Source organism: Taudactylus pleione, unplaced genomic scaffold, assembly GCF_031769625.1.
Source record: "Taudactylus pleione unplaced genomic scaffold, aTauple2 ptg001018l, whole genome shotgun sequence".
NCBI classification, from domain to species: Eukaryota; Metazoa; Chordata; class Amphibia; order Anura; family Myobatrachidae; genus Taudactylus; species Taudactylus pleione.
Window position 1 is genome coordinate 811,262 of NW_028285419.1, and position 24,578 is coordinate 835,839.

Genomic DNA, 24,578 nt, shown 5'->3' on the forward strand with positions numbered 1-24,578 from the left:
CTCCCTCCCGGGTGATCTGTAATCCAGCAGAGAAGATGCAATGTATCACACAGGGGTAATCCATCAGGCAGCATAGGTAACAGGGCCATAGGAGACAGAGCGTCCTAGCTGACTGAGACTCAGGCTGTACAGTCACTTTCCTCCCTCCCGGATGATCTGTAATCCAGCAGAGAAGATACAATGTATCACATAGGGTAATCCATCAGGCAGCATAGGTAACAGGATACAGGGATGAATAGAAGCAGGAGGATTTATCTCACTAGCAGGGTGATGATTATCGGGCTTCCCCACGCCCTCCCCTAACGTGAGCAAGTCACAGCACAGTGTGTAAGTCTGCCTGCAATGCCACAAGCTCATCCAGCACACGGTATGTACAGTCACTCACCGCCCGCAATGCCACAAGCTCATCCAGCACACGGTATGTACAGTCACTCACCACCTGCAGCTCCACAAGCTCATCCAGCACACGGTATGTACAGTCACTCACCACCTGCAGCTCCACAAGCTCATCCAGCACACGTTATGTACAGTCACTCACCACCTGCAATGCCACAAGCTCATCCAGCACACGGTATGTACAGTCACTCACCGCCTGCAACACTTGCTGTACAGTAACAGAAGATAGGAGGGAAGCTCTGTGTCCCTGTGAGGGCTGGGAGACTGACTGCTCCATAGCACACAGTAAGGCAGATTACCTGGGAGGATGAGAGCCCAGCAGGAGCAAATGAGGACAGCAGAGGAGTATTATGTGTATTACATTACATCGGTGCTCATGGACACCACGCTCTATGTGGATGCTATAATTATACAGAGCATAAGTTGATTTGTATGTAAATACAGGAGGTTGCTGCCCAGCATGTGTACATCATCTAAGCCGTAGGCGGCATATTCTCTATAACACGCAGTGAGCGGGGCCCTTAGCATAGACCCGATGCGCATTTTGCTGGCGGCTTCATCAAGGAACCATTATACTAGTTCACAAATCTCTATTGGAGAATATTACATATGAGATAATGTGCATCAGCCCATATCCTCAATTGGCACATTAAGGGGCAAATTTACTAAAGCGAGAGTTTTTAGAAGTGAATTTTAGAAGAGATGTTGCCCATAGCAACCAATCAGATTCTACTTAACATTTAACTAGCACCTTCTAGAAGATAATAGCTAGAATCTGATTGGTTGCTATGGGCAACATCTCTTCTAAAACTCACTTCTAAAAACTCTCACTTTAGTAAATTTACCCCTAAGAGTACAGGAATAGATATAATACAGACAGACAGATACATTATTGCTGACACTGCAGAGTGAATATAAACTACAACTTGTTACAACTAGATACCAACAAGGCTGCTCTTATTCACCTATCTGCATTGTGCTGGTATCACAGTATGATGAACAACTGAGTATTAATCTCATATATCCACTTCTGTTGTAGTGACGATCTATACAGAGGATGAATCATTGGTCTAGTATCTGAGAAAGATAACCAGCTTCACACCTAAAATAAGTTATATTATATATAATATCCACCTACAGCACATGGTTATTATTGTATCTATATTATATTACATATAGTATCCACCTACAGCACATGGTTGTTATTGTATCTATATTATATTACATATAATGTCCACCTACAGCACATGGTTATTATTGTATCTATATTATATTATGTATAATATCCACCTACAGCACATGGTTATTATTGTATCTATATTATATTATATATAATATCCACCTACAGCACATGGTTATTATTGTATCTATATTATATATAATATCCACCTACAGCACATGGTTATTATTGTATCTATATTATATATATCCATCTACAGCACATGGTTATTATTGTATCTATATTATATATAATATCCACCTACAGCACATGGCTATTATTGTATCTATATTATATATAATATCCACCTACAGCATATGGCTATTATTGTATCTATATTATATTTAATATCCACCTACAGCACATTGTTATTATTGTATCTATATTATATATAATATCCACCTACAGCACATGGTTATTATTGTATCTATATTATATTATATATAATATCCACCTACAGCACATGGTTATTATTGTATCTATATTATACTATATATAATATCCACCTACAGCACATGGCTATTATTGTATCTGCTGATCTAAGGATATAAATAAATGAGACAATAAAATAACTGGGTAATATTTATTCATATCAGCCACACATAGAAGAGACTTTATACTCCATACAACACAAACGCATAATTAATCATTATCTATAGATATAATAGTTGATTCTGAGAGAGGTGAATACTAATAGAAGTCTGCCCAATAAAGTGACATAACCCTTAGCATATCATTTTAATTCTATTTTCTCTCTTCAATCCCCATTTTTATACTTAGCCATTCATGAATCTTTAGAGGGACCATATACGTTTTTAGTACATACTTAATAAGAGTTAATTTTTAGTAATTCATTATAAACCACTGGATTGGTGCACCTATATAATACCCCTTCTCTTCCTTTTCTTGTACCGGGGAGCAGGTTATGTAAGGAATATAGACTGGGTCCTGTATACGTTTGGTAGTACAGTCTCCTCCACAGCCTAATATTACATTCATTTCTCAGTGATGTCAGATACACTTACTGCTATTATATCAGGGTATATATACCTACATGATCTAACTGTATATAATGTGTCTGTGATGTCACCAGATGTCAGATACACTTACTGCTATTATATCAGGATATATAACTACATAATCTAACTGTATATAATGTGTCTGTGATGTAACCAGATGTCAGATACACTTAATGCTATTATATAAGGGTATATAACTACATGATCTAACTATATACAATGTGTCTGTGATGTAACCAGATGTCAGATACACTTACTGCTATTATATCAGGGTATATAAATACATGATGTAACTGTATATAATGTGTCTGTGATGTACCCAGATGACAGATAATTGGTGACAAATTTACCTGTGTGACCTCCTTCAGGTGTTGTTATTGGTAATTTATACCCCAGGATAATTCACTTTGCAGCCCCATTGGGACAAAACATTGTAACATTTAAAATGTAACCAAAAACAAAAATGTGTTATCCTGGAGAGATACAAGAATCCACAGAGTGTATATGAGCTGCAGAATAGATACAGTATACATATGAGTATAATAAATGATACATTGTAGTAACCACAGAGTGTATATGAGCTGCAGAATAGATATATTATACATATGAGGATTATAATAAATGATACATTTTAGACACCACGGAGTGTATATGAGCTGCAGAATAGATACAGTATACATATGAGGAGTATAATAAATGATACATTGTAGAAACCACGGAGTGTATATGAGCTGCAGAATAGATACAGTATACATATGAGAAGTATAATAAATGATACATTGTAGTAACCACGGAGTGTATATGAGCTGCAGAATAGATACAGTATATATATGAGTATAATAAATAATACATTGTAGACACCACGGCATGTATATGAGCTGCAGAATAGATACAGTATACATATGAGGAATATAATAATTGATACATTGTAGACACCACGGAGTGTATATGATCTGCAGAATAGATACAGTATACATATGAGGGGTATAATAAATGATACATAGTAGTAAACACGGAGTGTATATGACCTGCAGGATACAGTATACATGAGTATAATAAAAGACACATTGTAGACACCATGGAGTGTATATGAGATGCAGGATACAGTATACATGAGTATAATAAAAGACACATTGTAGACACCACGGAGTGTATATGAGATGCAGAATAGATACAGTATACATATGAGGAATATAATAAATGATACATTGTAGTAACTACGGAGTGTATATGACCTGCAGAATAGATACAGTATACATATGAGTATAATAAATGATACATTGTAGACACCACGGAGTGTATATGAGCTGCAGAATAGATACAGTATACATATGAGGATTATAAATGATACATTGTAGACACCACGGAGTGTATAAGAGCTGCAGAATAGATACAGTATAAACATGAGGAGTATAATAAATGATACATTGTAGTAACCACAGAGTGTATATGAGCTGCAGAATAGATACAGTATACATATGAGGAGTATAATAAATAATACATTGTAGTAACCACGGAGTGTATATGAGCTGCAGAATAGATACAGTATACATATGAGGATTATAATAAATTATACATTATAGTAACCACGGAGTGTATATGAGCTGCAGAATAGATACAGTATACATATGAGTATAATAAATGGTACATTGTAGACACCATGGAGTGTATATGAGCTGCAGAACAGATACAGTATTCACATGTTTATAATAAATGATACATTGTACTAACCACGGAGTGTATATGAGCTGCAGAATAGATACAGTATACATATGAGGAATATAATAAATGATATATTGTAGTAACCATGGAGTGTATATGACCTGCAGAATAGATACAGTATACATATGAGTATAATAAATAATACATTGTAGTAACCACGGAGTGTATATGACCTGCAGAATAGATACAGTATACATATGAGTATAATAAATGATACATTATACTAACCACAGAGTGTTTATGAGCTGCAGAATAGATACATTATACATATGAGGAGTATAATAAATGATACATTGTAGTAACCAAAGAGTGTATATGAGCTGCAGAATATATACAGTATACATATGAGTATAATAAATGATACATTGTAGACACCACGGAGTGTATATGAGCTGCAGAATAGATACAGTATACATATGAGGAGTATAATAAATGATACATTGTAGTAACCACGGAGTGTATATGATCTGCAGAATATATACAGAATACATACGAGGAGTACAATAAATTATACATTGTAGACACCACGGAGTGTATATGATCTGCAGAATAGATACAGTATACATATGAGGAGCATAATAAATGATACATTGTAGTAACCACTGAGTGTATATGAGCTGCAGAATAGATACAGTATATATATGAGGATTATAATAAATGATACATTGTAGACACCACAGAGTGTATATGAGCTGCAGAATAGATACAGAATACATATGAGGAGTATAATAAATGATACATTGTAGTAACCACAGAGTGTATATGAGCTGCAGAATAGATACAGTATACATATGATTATAATAAAAGACACATTGTAGACACCACGGCATGTATATGAGCTGCAGAATAGATACAGTATAGATATGAGTATAATAAATGATACAATGTAGTAACCACGGAGTATATATGAGCTGCAGAATAGATACAGTATACATATGAGGAATATAATAAAAAAACACATTGTAGACACCACGGAGTGTATATGAGCTACAGAATAGATACAGTATACATATGAGGAGTACAAATGATACATTGTAGACACCACAGAGTGTATATGAGCTGCAGAATAGATACAGTATACATATGAGCAGCATAATAAATGATACATTGTAGACACCACAGAGTGTATATGAGCTGCATAATAGAAACAGTATACATATGAATATAATAAGTGATACATTGTAGACACCACAGAGTGTATATGAGCTGCAGAATAGATACAGTATACATATGAGTATAATAAATGATATATTGTAATAACCACAGAGTGTATATGAGCTGCAGAATAGATACAGTATACATATGAGGAATATAATAAATGATACATTGTAGACACCACGGAGTGTATATGAGCTGCAGAATAGATACAGTATATATATGAGTATAATAAATGATACATTGTAGACACCACGGAGTGTATATGAGCTGCAGAATAGATACATTATACATATGAGGAGTATAATAAATGATACATTGTAGTAACCACAGAGTGTATATGAGCTACAGAATTGATACAGTATACATATGAGTATAATAAATGATACATTGTACACACCATGGAGTGTATATGAGCTGCAGAATAGATACAGTATACATATGAGTATAATAAATGATACTTTGTAGTAATCACGGAGTGTATATGAGCTGCAGAATAGATACAGTATACATATGAGTATAATAAATGATATATTGTAGTAACCACGGAGTGTATATGAGCTGCAGAATAGATACAGTATAGATATGAGGATTATAATAAATTATACATTGTAGACACCACAGAGTGTATATGAGCTGCAGAATAGATACAGTATACATATGAGGAGTATAATAAATGATACATTGTAGTAACCACAGAGTGTATATGAGCTACAGAATTGATACAGTATACATATGAGTATAATAAATGATACATTGTACACACCATGGAGTGTATATGAGCTGCAGAATAGATACAGTATACATATGAGTATAATAAATGATACTTTGTAGTAATCACGGAGTGTATATGAGCTGCAGAATAGATACAGTATACATATGAGGAGTATAATGAATGATACATTGTAGTAACCACTGAGTGTATATGACCTGCAGAATAGATACAGTATACATATGAGTATAATAAATGATACATTGTACACACCATGGAGTGTATATGAGCTGCAGAATAGATACAGTATACATATGAGTATAATAAATGATACTTTGTAGTAATCACGGAGTGTGTATGAGCTGCAGAATAGATACAGTATACATATGAGGAGTATAATGAATGATACATTGTAAAACCACGGAGTGTATATGACCTGCAGAATAGATACAGTATACATATGAGTATAATAAATGATACATTATACTAACCACAGAGTGTATATGAGCTGCAGAATAGATACATTATACATATGAGGAGTATAATAAATGATACATTGTAGTAACCAAAGAGTGTATATGAGCTGCAGAATATATACAGTATACATATGAGTATAATAAATGATACATTGTAGTAACCACGGAGTATATATGAGCTGCCGAATAGATACAGTATACATATGAGGAGTATAATAAATAATACATTGTAGTAACCACGGAGTGTATATGACCTGCAGAATAGATACAATATACATATGAGGAGTATAATAAATGATATATTATACTAACCACAGAGTGTATATGAGCTGCAGAATAGATACAGTATACATATGAGGAGTATAATAAATTATACATTGTAGTAACCACAGAGTGTATATGAGCTGCAGAATAGATACAGTATACATATGAGGAGTATAATAAATTATACATTGTAGTAACCACGGAGTGTATATTAGCTGCAGAATAGATACAGTATACATATGAGGAGTATAATAAATAATACATTGTAGTAACCACGGAGTGTATATGAGCTGCAGAATAGATACAGTATACATATGAGGATTATAATAAATTATACATTATAGTAACAACGAAGTGTATATGAGCTGCAGAATAGATACAGTATACATATGAGTATAATAAATGGTACATTGTAGACACCATGGAGTGTATATGAGCTGCAGAATAGATACAGTATACATATGATAATAATAAATGATACATTGTAGTAACCACGGAGTGTATATGAGCTACAGAATAGATACAGTATACATATGAGGAATATAATAAATGATATATTGTAGTAACCATGGAGTGTATATGACCTGCAGAATAGATACAGTATACATATGAGTATAATAAATGATACATTGTAGTAACCACTGAGTGTATATGAGCTGCAGAATAGATACAGTATACATATGAGGAGTATAATAAATGATACATTGTAGTAACCACGGAGTGTATATGACCTGCAGAATAGATACAGTATACATATGAGTATAATAAATGATACATTATACTAACCACAGAGTGTATATGAGCTGCAGAATAGATACATTATACATATGAGGAGTATAATAAATGATACATTGTAGTAACCAAAGAGTGTATATGAGCTGCAGAATATATACAGTATACATATGAGTATAATAAATGATACATTGTAGACACCACGGAGTGTATATGAGCTGCAGAATAGATACAGTATACATATGAGGAGTATAATAAATGATACATTGTAGTAACCACGGAGTGTATATGATCTGCAGAATATATACAGTATACATACGAGGAGTACAATAAATTATACATTGTAGACACCACGGAGTGTATATGATCTGCAGAATAGATACAGTATACATATGAGGAGCATAATAAATGATACATTGTAGTAACCACTGAGTGTATATGAGCTGCAGAATAGATACAGTATATATATGAGGATTATAATAAATGATACATTGTAGACACCACAGAGTGTATATGAGCTGCAGAATAGATACAGTATACATATGAGGAGTATAATAAATGATACATTGTAGTAACCACAGAGTGTATATGAGCTGCAGAATAGATACAGTATACATATGAGGAGTATAATAAAAGACATTGTAGACACCACGGCGTGTATATGAGCTGCAGAATAGATACAGTATACATATGAGTATAATAAATGATACATTGTAGTAACCACGGAGTATATATGAGCTGCAGAATAGATACAGTATACATATGAGGAATATAATAAAAAACACATTGTAGACACCACGGAGTGTATATGAGCTACAGAATAGATACAGTATACATATGAGGAGTACAAATGATACATTGTAGACACCACAGAGTGTATTTGAGCTGCAGAATAGATACAGTATACATATGAGGAGCATAATAAATGATACATTGTAGACACCACAGAGTGTATATGAGCTGCATAATAGAAACAGTATACATATGAGTATAATAAGTGATACATTGTAGACACCACAGAGTGTATATGAGCTGCAGAATAGATACAGTATACATATGAGTATAATAAATGATATATTGTAATAACCACAGAGTGTATATGAGCTGCAGAATAGATACAGTATACATATGAGGAATATAATAAATTATACATTGTAGACACCACGGAGTGTATATGAGCTGCAGAATAGATACAGTATATATATGAGTATAATAAATGATACATTGTAGACACCACGGAGTGTATATGAGCTGCAGAATAGATACAGTATACATATGAGTATAATAAATGATATATTGTAGTAACCACGGAGTGTATATGAGCTGCAGAATAGATACAGTATACATATGAGGAATATAATAAATGATACATTGTAGACACAACAGAGTGTATATGAGCTGCAGAATAGATACAGTATAGATATGAGGATTATAATAAATTATACATTGTAGACACCACAGATTGTATATGAGCTGCAGAATAGATACAGTATACATATGAGGAGTATAATAAATGATACATTGTAGTAACCACAGAGTGTATATGAGCTACAGAATAGATACAGTATACATATGAGTATAATAAAAGATACATTGTAGACACCATGGAGTGTATATGAGCTGCAGAATAGATATAGTATACATATGAGTATAATAAAAGATACATTATACTAACCACAGAGTGTATATGAGCTGCAGAATAGATACAGTATACATATGAGGAGTATAATAAATGATACATTGTAGTAACCAAAGAGTGTATATGAGCTGCAGAATATATACAGTATACATATGAGTATAATAAATGATACATTGTAGACACCACGGAGTGTATATGAGCTGCAGAATAGATACAGTATACATATGAGGAGTATAATAAATGATACATTGTAGACACCACGGAGTGTATATGAGCTGCAGAATAGATACAGTATACATATGAGTATAATAAATGATACATTGTAGTAACAACGGAGTGTATATGAGCTGCAGAATAGATACAGTATACATATGAGTATAATAAATGATACATTGTAGTAACCACGGAGTATATATGAGCTGCAGAATAGATACAGTATACATATGAGGAATATAATAAAAAACACAATGTAGACACCACGGAGTGTATATGAGCTGCAGAATAGATACAGTATACATAGGAGGAGTACAAGTGATGCATTGTAGACACCACAGAGTGTATATGAGCTGCAGAATAGATACAGTATACATATGAGGAGTATAATAAATGATACATTGTAGAAACCAAAGAGTGTATATGAGCTGCAGAATATATACAGTATACATATGAGTATAATAAATGATACATTGTAGACACCACGGAGTGTATATGAGCTGCAGAATAGATACAGTATACATATGAGGAGTATAATAAATGATGCATTGTAGTAACCACGGAGTGTATATGATCTGCAGAATATATACAGTATACATATGAGTATAATAAATCATACATTGTACACACCACAGAGTGTATATGAGCTGCAGAATAGATACAGTATACATATGAGGAGTATAATAAATGATACATTGTAGTAACCACAGAGTGTATATGAGCTACAGAATAGATACAGTATACATATGAGTATAATAAAAGATACATTGTAGACACCATGGAGTGTATATGAGCTGCAGAATAGATATAGTATACATATGTGTATAATAAAAGATACATTATACTAACCACAGAGTGTATATGAGCTGCAGAATAGATACAGTATACAAATGAGGAGTATAATAAATGATACATTGTAGTAACCAAAGAGTGTATATGAGCTGCAGAATATATACAGTATACATATGAGAATAATAAAAGATACATTGTAGACACCACGGAGTGTATATGAGCTGCAGAATAGATACAGTATACATATGAGGAGTATAATAAATGATACATTGTAGACACCACGGAGTGTATATGAGCTGCAGAATAGATACAGTATACACATGGAGTATAATAAATGATACATTGTAGTCACCACGGAGTGTATATGAGCTGCAGAATAGATACAGTATACATATGAGGATTATAATAAATGATACATTGTAGTAACCACTGAGTGTATATGAGCTGCAAATAGATACAGTATATATATGAGGATTATAATAAATGATACATTGTAGACAACACAGAGTGTATATGAGCTGCAGAATAGATACTGTATACATATGAGGAGTATAATAAATGATACATTGTAGTAACCACAGAGTTTATATGAGCTGCAGAATAGATACAGTATACATATGAGTATAATAAATGATACATTATACTAACCACAGAGTGTATATGAGCTGCAGAATAGATACATTATACATATGAGGAGTATAATAAATGATACATTGTAGTAACCAAAGAGTGTATATGAGCTGCAGAATATATACAGTATACATATGAGTATAATAAATGATACATTGTAGACACCACGGAGTGTATATGAGCTGCAGAATAGATACAGTATACATATGAGGAGTATAAAAAATGATACATTGTAGTAACCACGGAGTGCATATGATCTGCAGAATATATACAGTATACATATGAGGAGTATAATAAATGATACATTGTAGACACCACAGAGTGTATATGATCTGCAGAATAGATACAGTATACATATGAGGAGTATAATAAATGATACATTGTAGTAACCACTGAGTGTATATGAGCTGCAGAATAGATACAGTATATATATGAGGATTATAATAAATGATACATTGTAGACACCACAGAGTGTATATGAGCTGCAGAATAGATACAGTATACATATGAGGAGTATAATAAATGATACATTGTAGTAACCACAGAGTGTATATGAGCTGCAGAATAGATACAGTATACATATGAGGAGTATAATAAATGATACATTGTAGTAACCACGGAGTATATATGAGCTGCAGAAAAGATACAGTATACATATGAGGAATATAATAAAAAACACAATGTAGACACCACGGAGTGTATATGAGCTGCAGAATAGATACAGTATACATATGAGGAGTACAAATGATACATTGTAGACACCACAGAGTGTATATGAGCTGCAGAATAGATACAGTATACATATGAGGAGCATAATATATGATACATTGTAGACACCACAGAGTGTATATGAGCTGCAGAATAGATACAGTATACATATGAGGAGTATAATAAATGATACATTGTAGTAACAACGGAGTGTATATGACCTGCAGAATAGATACAGTATACATATGAGTATAATAAATGATACATTGTAGTAACCAAAGAGTGTATATGAGCTGCAGAATATATACAGTATACATATGAGTATAATAAATGATACATTGTAGACACCACGGAGTGTATATGAGCTGCAGAATAGATACAGTATACATATGAGGAGTATAATAAATGATACATTGTAGTAACCACGGAGTGTATATGAGCTGCAGAATAGATACAGTATATATATGAGGATTATAATAAATGATACATTGTAGACACCACAGAGTGTATATGAGCTGCAGAATAGATACAGTATAAATATGAGGAGTATAATAAATGATACATTGTAGTAACCACAGAGTGTATATGAGCTGCAGAATATATACAGTATACATATGAGGAGTATAATAAATGATACATTGTAGACACCACAGAGTGTATATGAGCTGCAGAATAGATACAGTATACCTATGAGGAGTATAATAAATGATACATTGTAGTAACCACAGTGTGTATATGAGCTACAGAATAGATACAGTATACATATGAGTATAATAAAAGATACATTGTAGACACCATGGAGTGTATATGAGCTGCAGAATAGATATAGTATACATATGAGTATAATAAAAGATACATTATACTAACCACAGAGTGTATATGAGCTGCAGAATAGATACAGTATACATATGAGTATAATAAAAGATACATTGTAGACACCACGGAGTGTATATGAGCTGCAGAATAGATACAGTATACATATGAGGAGTATAATAAATGATACATTGTAGACACCACGGAGTGTATATGAGCTGCAGAGTAGATACAGTATACACATGGAGTATAATAAATGATACATTGTAGTCACCACGGAGTGTATATGAGCTGCAGAATAGATACAGTATGCATATGAGGATTATAATAAATGATACATTGTAGTAACCACTGAGTGTATATGAGCTCCAGAATAGATACAGTATATATATGAGGATTATAATAAATGATACATTGTAGACACCACAGAGTGTATATGAGCTGCAGAATAGATACAGTATAAATATGAGTAATATAAATGATACATTGTAGACACCACGGAGTGTATATGAGCTGCAGAATAGATACAGTATACATATGGAGTATAATATATGATACATTGTAGTAACCACGGAGTGTATATGATCTGCAGAATATATACAGTATACATATGAGGAGTATAATAAATGATACATTGTAGACACCACGGAGTGTATATGATCTGCAGAAATAGATACAGTATACATATGTGTATAAGAAATGATACATTGTTGTAACCACGGAGTGTATATGATCTGCAGAATAGATACAGTATACATATGAGGAATATAATAAAAAACACATTGTAGACACAACGGAGTGTATGTGAGCTGCAGAATAGATACAGTATACATATGAGGAGTACAAATGATACATTGTAGACACCACAGAGTGTATATGAGCTGCAGAATAGATACAGTATACATATGAGGAGCATAATAAATGATACATTGTAGACACCACAGAGTGTATATGAGCTGCAGAATAAATACAGTATACATATGAGTATAATAAGTGATACATTGTAGACACCACAGAGTTATATGAGCAGCAGAATAGATACAGTATACATATGAGTATAATAAATGATATATTGTAATAACCACAGAGTGTATATGAGCTGCAGAATAGATACATATGAGGAATATAATAAATGATACATTGTAGACACCACGGAGTGTATATGAGCTGCAGAGTAGATACAGTATACATAGGAGTATAATAAGTGATAAATGATACATTGTAGACACCACGGAGTGTATATGAGCTGCAGAAAAGATACAGTATCATATGAGTATAATAAATGATATATTGTAGTAACCACGGAGTGTATATGAGTTGCAGAATAGATACAGTATACATATGAGGAATATAATAAATGATACATTGTAGACACAACGGAGTGTATATGAGCTGCAGAATAGATACAGTATACATATGAGGATTATAATAAATTATACATTGTAGACACCACGGAGTGTATATGAGCTGCAGAATAGATACAGTATACATATGAGGAGTATAATAAATGATACATTGTAGTAACCACGGAGTGTATATGAGCTGCAGAATAGATACAGTATATATATGAGGATTATAATAAATCATACATTGTAGACACCACAGAGTGTATATGAGCTGCAGAATAGATACAGTATACATATGAGGAGTATAATAAATGATACATTGTAGACACCACAGAGTGTATATGAGCTGCAGAATAGATACAGTATACATATGAGGAGTATAATAAATGATACATTGTAGTAACCACAGAGTGTATATGAGCTACAGAATAGATACAGTATACATATGAGTATAATAAAAGATACATTGTAGACACCATGGAGTGTATATGAGCTGCAGAATAGATATAGTATACATATGAGTATAATAAAAGATACATTATACTAACCACAGAGTGTATATGAGCTGCAGAATAGATACAGTATACATATGAGGAGTATAATAAATGATACAATGTAGTAACCAAAGAGTGTATATGAGCTGGAGAATACATACAGTATACATATGAGTATAATAAAAGATACATTGTAGACACCACGGAGTGTATATGAGCTGCAGAATAGATACAGTATACATATGAGGAGCATAATAAATGATACATTGTAGACACCACAGAGTGTATATGAGCTGCAGAATAGATACAGTATACATATGGAGTACAAATGATACATTGTAGTAACCATGGAGTGTATATGAGCTGCAGAATAGATACAGTATACATATGAGGAGTATAATAAATTATAAATTGCAGACACCATGGAGTGTATATGAGCTGCAGAATAGATACAGTATACATATGAGGAGTACAAATGATACATTCTAGACCCCACGGAGTGTATATGAGCTGCAGAATAGACACAGTATACATATGAGGCGCATAATAAATGATACATTGTAGACACCACAGAGTGTATATGAGCTGCAGAATAGATGCAGTATACATATGCATATAATAAATGATATATTGTAGTAACCACAGAGTGTATATGAGCTGCAGAATAGATACAGTATACATATGAGGAGTACAAATGATACATTCTAGACCCCACGGAGTGTATATGAGCTGCAGAATAGATACAGTATACATATGAGGAATATAATAAATGATACATTGTAGACACCACGGAGTGTACATGAGCTGCAGAATAGATACAGTATACATAGGAGTATAATAAATGATACATTGTAGACACCACGGAGTGTATATGAGCTGCAGAATAGATACAGTATATATATGAGTATAATAAATGATACATTGTAGACACCATGGAGTGTATATGAGCTGCAGAATAGATACAGTATACATATGAGGAGTATAATAAATGATACATTGTAGTAACCACGGAGTGTATATGATCTGCAGAATATATACAGTATACATATGAGGAGAATAATAAATGATACATTGTAGACACCACGGAGTGTATATGAGCTGCAGAATAGATACAGTATACACATGGAGTATAATAAATGATACATTGTAGTCACCATGGAGTGTATATGAGCTGCAGAATAGATACAGTATACATATGAGGATTATAATAAATGATACATTGTAGTAACCATTGAGTGTATATGAGCTGCAGAATATATACAGTATATATATGAGTATAATAAATGATACATTGTAGTAACCACAGAGTGTATATGAGCTGCAGAATAGATACAGTATACACATGGAGTATAATAAATGTTACACTGTAGACACCACGGAATGTATATGATCTGCAGAATAGATACAGTATACATATGAGGAGTATAATAAATGATACATTGTAGTAACCACTGAGTGTATATGAGCTGCAGAATAGATACAGTATATATATGAGGATTATAATAAATTATACATTGTAGACACCACAGAGTGTATATGAGCTGCAGAATAGATACAGTATACATATGAGGAGTATAATAAATGATACATTGTAGTAACCACAGAGTGTATATGAGCTGCAGAATAGATACAGTATACATATGAGGATTATAATAAAAGACACATTGTAGACACCACAGAGTGTATATGAGCTGCAGAATAGATACAGTATACATATGAGTATAATAAATGATACATTGTAGTAACCACGGAGAATATATGAGCTGCAGAATAGATACAGTATACATATGAGGAATATAATAAAAAACACAATGTAGACACCACGGAGTGTATATGAGCTGCAGAATAGACACAGTATACATATGAGGCGCATAATAAATGATACATTGTAGACACCACAGAGTGTATATGAGCTGCAGAATAGATGCAGTATACATATGCATATAATAAATGATATATTGTAGTAACCACAGAGTGTATATGAGCTGCAGAATAGATACAGTATACATATGAGGAATATAATAAATGATACATTGTAGACACCACGGAGTGTACATGAGCTGCAGAATAGATACAGTATACATAGGAGTATAATAAATGATACATTGTAGACACCACGGAGTGTATATGAGCTGCAGAATAGATACAGTATATATATGAGTATAATAAATGATACATTGTAGACACCATGGAGTGTATATGAGCTGCAGAATAGATACAGTATACATATGAGGAGTATAATAAATGATACATTGTAGTAACCACGGAGTGTATATGATCTGCAGAATATATACAGTATACATATGAGGAGAATAATAAATGATACATTGTAGACACCACGGAGTGTATATGAGCTGCAGAATAGATACAGTATACACATGGAGTATAATAAATGATACATTGTAGTCACCATGGAGTGTATATGAGCTGCAGAATAGATACAGTATACATATGAGGATTATAATAAATGATACATTGTAGTAACCATTGAGTGTATATGAGCTGCAGAATATATACAGTATATATATGAGTATAATAAATGATACATTGTAGTAACCACAGAGTGTATATGAGCTGCAGAATAGATACAGTATACACATGGAGTATAATAAATGTTACACTGTAGACACCACGGAATGTATATGATCTGCAGAATAGATACAGTATACATATGAGGAGTATAATAAATGATACATTGTAGTAACCACTGAGTGTATATGAGCTGCAGAATAGATACAGTATATATATGAGGATTATAATAAATTATACATTGTAGACACCACAGAGTGTATATGAGCTGCAGAATAGATACAGTATACATATGAGGAGTATAATAAATGATACATTGTAGTAACCACAGAGTGTATATGAGCTGCAGAATATATACAGTATACATATGAGTATAATAAATGATACATTGTAGACACCACGGAGTGTATATGAGCTGCAGAATAGATACAGTATACATATGAGGAGTATAATAAATGATACATTGTAGTAACCACGGAGTGTATATGAGCTGCAGAATAGATACAGTATATATATGAGGATTATAATAAATGATACATTGTAGACACCACAGAGTGTATATGAGCTGCAGAATAGATACATATGAGGAATATAATAAATGATACATTGTAGACACCACGGAGTGTATATGAGCTGCAGAGTAGATACAGTATACATAGGAGTATAATAAATGATAAATGATACATTGTAGACACCACGGAGTGTATATGAGCTGCAGAAAAGATACAGTATCATATGAGTATAATAAATGATATATTGTAGTAACCACGGAGTGTATATGAGTTGCAGAATAGATACAGTATACATATGAGGAATATAATAAATGATACATTGTAGACACAACGGAGTGTATATGAGCTGCAGAATAGATACAGTATACATATGAGGATTATAATAAATTATACATTGTAGACACCACGGAGTGTATATGAGCTGCAGAATAGATACAGTATACATATGAGGAGTATAATAAATGATACATTGTAGTAACCACGGAGTGTATATGAGCTGCAGAATAGATACAGTATATATATGAGGATTATAATAAATGATACATTGTAGACACCACAGAGTGTATATGAGCTGCAGAATAGATACAGTATACATCTGAGGAGTATAATAAATGATACATTGTAGTAACCACAGAGTGTATATGAGCTGCAGAATATATACAGTATACATATGAGGAGTATAATAAATGATACATTGTAGACACCACAGAGTGTATATGAGCTGCAGAATAGATACAGTATACATATGAGGAGTATAATAAATGATACATTGTAGTAACCACAGAGTGTATATGAGCTACAGAATAGATACAGTATACATATGAGTATAATAAAAGATACATTGTAGACACCATGGAGTGTATATGAGCTGCAGAATAGATATAGTATACATATGAGTATAATAAAAGATACATTATACTAACCACAGAGTGTATATGAGCTGCAGAATAGATACAGTATACATATGAGGAGTATAATAAATGATACATTGTAGTAACCAAAGAGTGTATATGAGCTGCAGAATACATACAGTATACATATGAGTATAATAAAAGATACATTGTAGACACCACGGAGTGTATATGAGCTGCAGATTAGATACAGTATACATATGAGGAGCATAATAAATGATACATTGTAGACACCACAGAGTGTATATGAGCTGCAGAATAGATACAGTATACATATGGAGTACAAATGATACATTGTAGTAACCATGGAGTGTATATGAGCTGCAGAATAGATACAGTATACATATGAGGAGTATAATAAATTATAAATTGCAGACACCATGGAGTGTATATGAGCTGCAGAATAGATACAGTATACATATGAGGAGTACAAATGATACATTCTAGACCCCACGGAGTGTATATGAGCTGCAGAATAGACACAGTATACATATGAGGCGCATAATAAATGATACATTGTAGACACCACAGAGTGTATATGAGCTGCAGAATAGATGCAGTATACATATGCATATAATAAATGATATATTGTAGTAACCACAGAGTGTATATGAGCTGCAGAATAGATACAGTATACATATGAGGAATATAATAAATGATACATTGTAGACACCACGGAGTGTACATGAGCTGCAGAATAGATACAGTATACATAGGAGTATAATAAATGATACATTGTAGTCACCACGGAGTGTATATGAGCTGCAGAATAGATACAGTATACATATGAGGATTATAATAAATGATACATTGTAGTAACCACTGAGTGTATATGAGCTGCAAATAGATACAGTATATATATGAGGATTATAATAAATGATACATTGTAGACACCACAGAGTGTATATGAGCTGCAGAATAGATACTGTATACATATGAGGAGTATAATAAATGATACATTGTAGTAACCACAGAGTTTATATGAGCTGCAGAATAGATACAGTATACATATGAGTATAATAAATGATACATTATACTAACCACAGAGTGTATATGAGCTGCAGAATAGATACATTATACATATGAGGAGTATAATAAATGATACATTGTAGTAACCACGGAGTATATATGAGCTGCAGAAAAGATACAGTATACATATGAGGAATATAATAAAAAACACAATGTAGACACCACGGAGTGTATATGAGCTGCAGAATAGATACAGTATACATATGAGGAGTACAAATGATACATTGTAGACACCACAGAGTGTATATGAGCTGCAGAATAGATACAGTATACATATGAGGAGCATAATATATGATACATTGTAGACACCACAGAGTGTATATGAGCTGCAGAATAGATACATATGAGGAATATAATAAATGATACATTGTAGACACCACGGAGTGTATATGAGCTGCAGAGTAGATACAGTATACATAGGAGTATAATAAATGATAAATGATACATTGTAGACACCACGGAGTGTATATGAGCTGCAGAAAAGATACAGTATCATATGAGTATAATAAATGATATATTGTAGTAACCACGGAGTGTATATGAGTTGCAGAATAGATACAGTATACATATGAGGAATATAATAAATGATACATTGTAGACACAACGGAGTGTATATGAGCTGCAGAATAGATACAGTATACATATGAGGATTATAATAAATTATACATTGTAGACACCACGGAGTGTATATGAGCTGCAGAATAGATACAGTATACATATGAGGAGTATAATAAATGATACATTGTAGTAACCACGGAGTGTATATGAGCTGCAGAATAGATACAGTATATATATGAGGATTATAATAAATGATACATTGTAGACACCACAGAGTGTATATGAGCTGCAGAATAGATACAGTATACATCTGAGGAGTATAATAAATGATACATTGTAGTAACCACAGAGTGTATATGAGCTGCAGAATATATACAGTATACATATGAGGAGTATAATAAATGATACATTGTAGACACCACAGAGTGTATATGAGCTGCAGAATAGATACAGTATACATATGAGGAGTATAATAAATGATACATTGTAGTAACCACAGAGTGTATATGAGCTACAGAATAGATACAGTATACATATGAGTATAATAAAAGATACATTGTAGACACCATGGAGTGTATATGAGCTGCAGAATAGATATAGTATACATATGAGTATAATAAAAGATACATTATACTAACCACAGAGTGTATATGAGCTGCAGAATAGATACAGTATACATATGAGGAGTATAATAAATGATACATTGTAGTAACCAAAGAGTGTATATGAGCTGCAGAATACATACAGTATACATATGAGTATAATAAAAGATACATTGTAGACACCACGGAGTGTATATGAGCTGCAGATTAGATACAGTATACATATGAGGAGCATAATAAATGATACATTGTAGACACCACAGAGTGTATATGAGCTGCAGAATAGATACAGTATACATATGGAGTACAAATGATACATTGTAGTAACCATGGAGTGTATATGAGCTGCAGAATAGATACAGTATACATATGAGGAGTATAATAAATTATAAATTGCAGACACCATGGAGTGTATATGAGCTGCAGAATAGATACAGTATACATATGAGGAGTACAAATGATACATTCTAGACCCCACGGAGTGTATATGAGCTGCAGAATAGACACAGTATACATATGAGGCGCATAATAAATGATACATTGTAGACACCACAGAGTGTATATGAGCTGCAGAATAGATGCAGTATACATATGCATATAATAAATGATATATTGTAGTAACCACAGAGTGTATATGAGCTGCAGAATAGATACAGTATACATATGAGGAATATAATAAATGATACATTGTAGACACCACGGAGTGTACATGAGCTGCAGAATAGATACAGTATACATAGGAGTATAATAAATGATACATTGTAGTCACCACGGAGTGTATATGAGCTGCAGAATAGATACAGTATACATATGAGGATTATAATAAATGATACATTGTAGTAACCACTGAGTGTATATGAGCTGCAAATAGATACAGTATATATATGAGGATTATAATAAATGATACATTGTAGACACCACAGAGTGTATATGAGCTGCAGAATAGATACTGTATACATATGAGGAGTATAATAAATGATACATTGTAGTAACCACAGAGTTTATATGAGCTGCAGAATAGATACAGTATACATATGAGTATAATAAATGATACATTATACTAACCACAGAGTGTATATGAGCTGCAGAATAGATACATTATACATATGAGGAGTATAATAAATGATACATTGTAGTAACCACGGAGTATATATGAGCTGCAGAAAAGATACAGTATACATATGAGGAATATAATAAAAAACACAATGTAGACACCACGGAGTGTATATGAGCTGCAGAATAGATACAGTATACATATGAGGAGTACAAATGATACATTGTAGACACCACAGAGTGTATATGAGCTGCAGAATAGATACAGTATACATATGAGGAGCATAATATATGATACATTGTAGACACCACAGAGTGTATATGAGCTGCAGAATAGATACATATGAGGAATATAATAAATGATACATTGTAGACACCACGGAGTGTATATGAGCTGCAGAGTAGATACAGTATACATAGGAGTATAATAAATGATAAATGATACATTGTAGACACCACGGAGTGTATATGAGCTGCAGAAAAGATACAGTATCATATGAGTATAATAAATGATATATTGTAGTAACCACGGAGTGTATATGAGTTGCAGAATAGATACAGTATACATATGAGGAATATAATAAATGATACATTGTAGACACAACGGAGTGTATATGAGCTGCAGAATAGATACAGTATACATATGAGGATTATAATAAATTATACATTGTAGACACCACGGAGTGTATATGAGCTGCAGAATAGATACAGTATACATATGAGGAGTATAATAAATGATACATTGTAGTAACCACGGAGTGTATATGAGCTGCAGAATAGATACAGTATATATATGAGGATTATAATAAATGATACATTGTAGACACCACAGAGTGTATATGAGCTGCAGAATAGATACAGTATACATCTGAGGAGTATAATAAATGATACATTGTAGTAACCACAGAGTGTATATGAGCTGCAGAATATATACAGTATACATATGAGGAGTATAATAAATGATACATTGTAGACACCACAGAGTGTATATGAGCTGCAGAATAGATACAGTATACATATGAGGAGTATAATAAATGATACATTGTAGTAACCACAGAGTGTATATGAGCTACAGAATAGATACAGTATACATATGAGTATAATAAAAGATACATTGTAGACACCATGGAGTGTATATGAGCTGCAGAATAGATATAGTATACATATGAGTATAATAAAAGATACATTATACTAACCACAGAGTGTATATGAGCTGCAGAATAGATACAGTATACATATGAGGAGTATAATAAATGATACATTGTAGTAACCAAAGAGTGTATATGAGCTGCAGAATACATACAGTATACATATGAGTATAATAAAAGATACATTGTAGACACCACGGAGTGTATATGAGCTGCAGATTAGATACAGTATACATATGAGGAGCATAATAAATGATACATTGTAGACACCACAGAGTGTATATGAGCTGCAGAATAGATACAGTATACATATGGAGTACAAATGATACATTGTAGTAACCATGGAGTGTATATGAGCTGCAGAATAGATACAGTATACATATGAGGAGTATAATAAATTATAAATTGCAGACACCATGGAGTGTATATGAGCTGCAGAATAGATACAGTATACATATGAGGAGTACAAATGATACATTCTAGACCCCACGGAGTGTATATGAGCTGCAGAATAGACACAGTATACATATGAGGCGCATAATAAATGATACATTGTAGACACCACAGAGTGTATATGAGCTGCAGAATAGATGCAGTATACATATGCATATAATAAATGATATATTGTAGTAACCACAGAGTGTATATGAGCTGCAGAATAGATACAGTATACATATGAGGAATATAATAAATGATACATTGTAGACACCACGGAGTGTACATGAGCTGCAGAATAGATACAGTATACATAGGAGTATAATAAATGATACATTGTAGACACCACAGAGTGTATATGAGCTGCAGAATAGATACATATGAGGAATATAATAAATGATACATTGTAGACACCACGGAGTGTATATGAGCTGCAGAGTAGATACAGTATACATAGGAGTATAATAAATGATAAATGATACATTGTAGACACCACGGAGTGTATATGAGCTGCAGAAAAGATACAGTATCATATGAGTATAATAAATGATATATTGTAGTAACCACGGAGTGTATATGAGTTGCAGAATAGATACAGTATACATATGAGGAATATAATAAATGATACATTGTAGACACAACGGAGTGTATATGAGCTGCAGAATAGATACAGTATACATATGAGGATTATAATAAATTATACATTGTAGACACCACGGAGTGTATATGAGCTGCAGAATAGATACAGTATACATATGAGGAGTATAATAAATGATACATTGTAGTAACCACGGAGTGTATATGAGCTGCAGAATAGATACAGTATATATATGAGGATTATAATAAATGATACATTGTAGACACCACAGAGTGTATATGAGCTGCAGAATAGATACAGTATACATCTGAGGAGTATAATAAATGATACATTGTAGTAACCACAGAGTGTATATGAGCTGCAGAATATATACAGTATACATATGAGGAGTATAATAAATGATACATTGTAGACACCACAGAGTGTATATGAGCTGCAGAATAGATACAGTATACATATGAGGAGTATAATAAATGATACATTGTAGTAACCACAGAGTGTATATGAGCTACAGAATAGATACAGTATACATATGAGTATAATAAAAGATACATTGTAGACACCATGGAGTGTATATGAGCTGCAGAATAGATATAGTATACATATGAGTATAATAAAAGATACATTATACTAACCACAGAGTGTATATGAGCTGCAGAATAGATACAGTATACATATGAGGAGTATAATAAATGATACATTGTAGTAACCAAAGAGTGTATATGAGCTGCAGAATACATACAGTATACATATGAGTATAATAAAAGATACATTGTAGACACCACGGAGTGTATATGAGCTGCAGATTAGATACAGTATACATATGAGGAGCATAATAAATGATACATTGTAGACACCACAGAGTGTATATGA

The 24,578-nt window shown here is 32.8% G+C and overlaps 1 protein-coding gene across 1 annotated transcript in view; it reads right to left on the minus strand.

Annotated features, from left to right (window-relative positions):
• Positions 1-24,578, minus strand: part of LOC148454266 (uncharacterized) — a 195,658-nt gene that overhangs the window by 147,143 nt on the left and 23,937 nt on the right. The window lies entirely within an intron of this gene.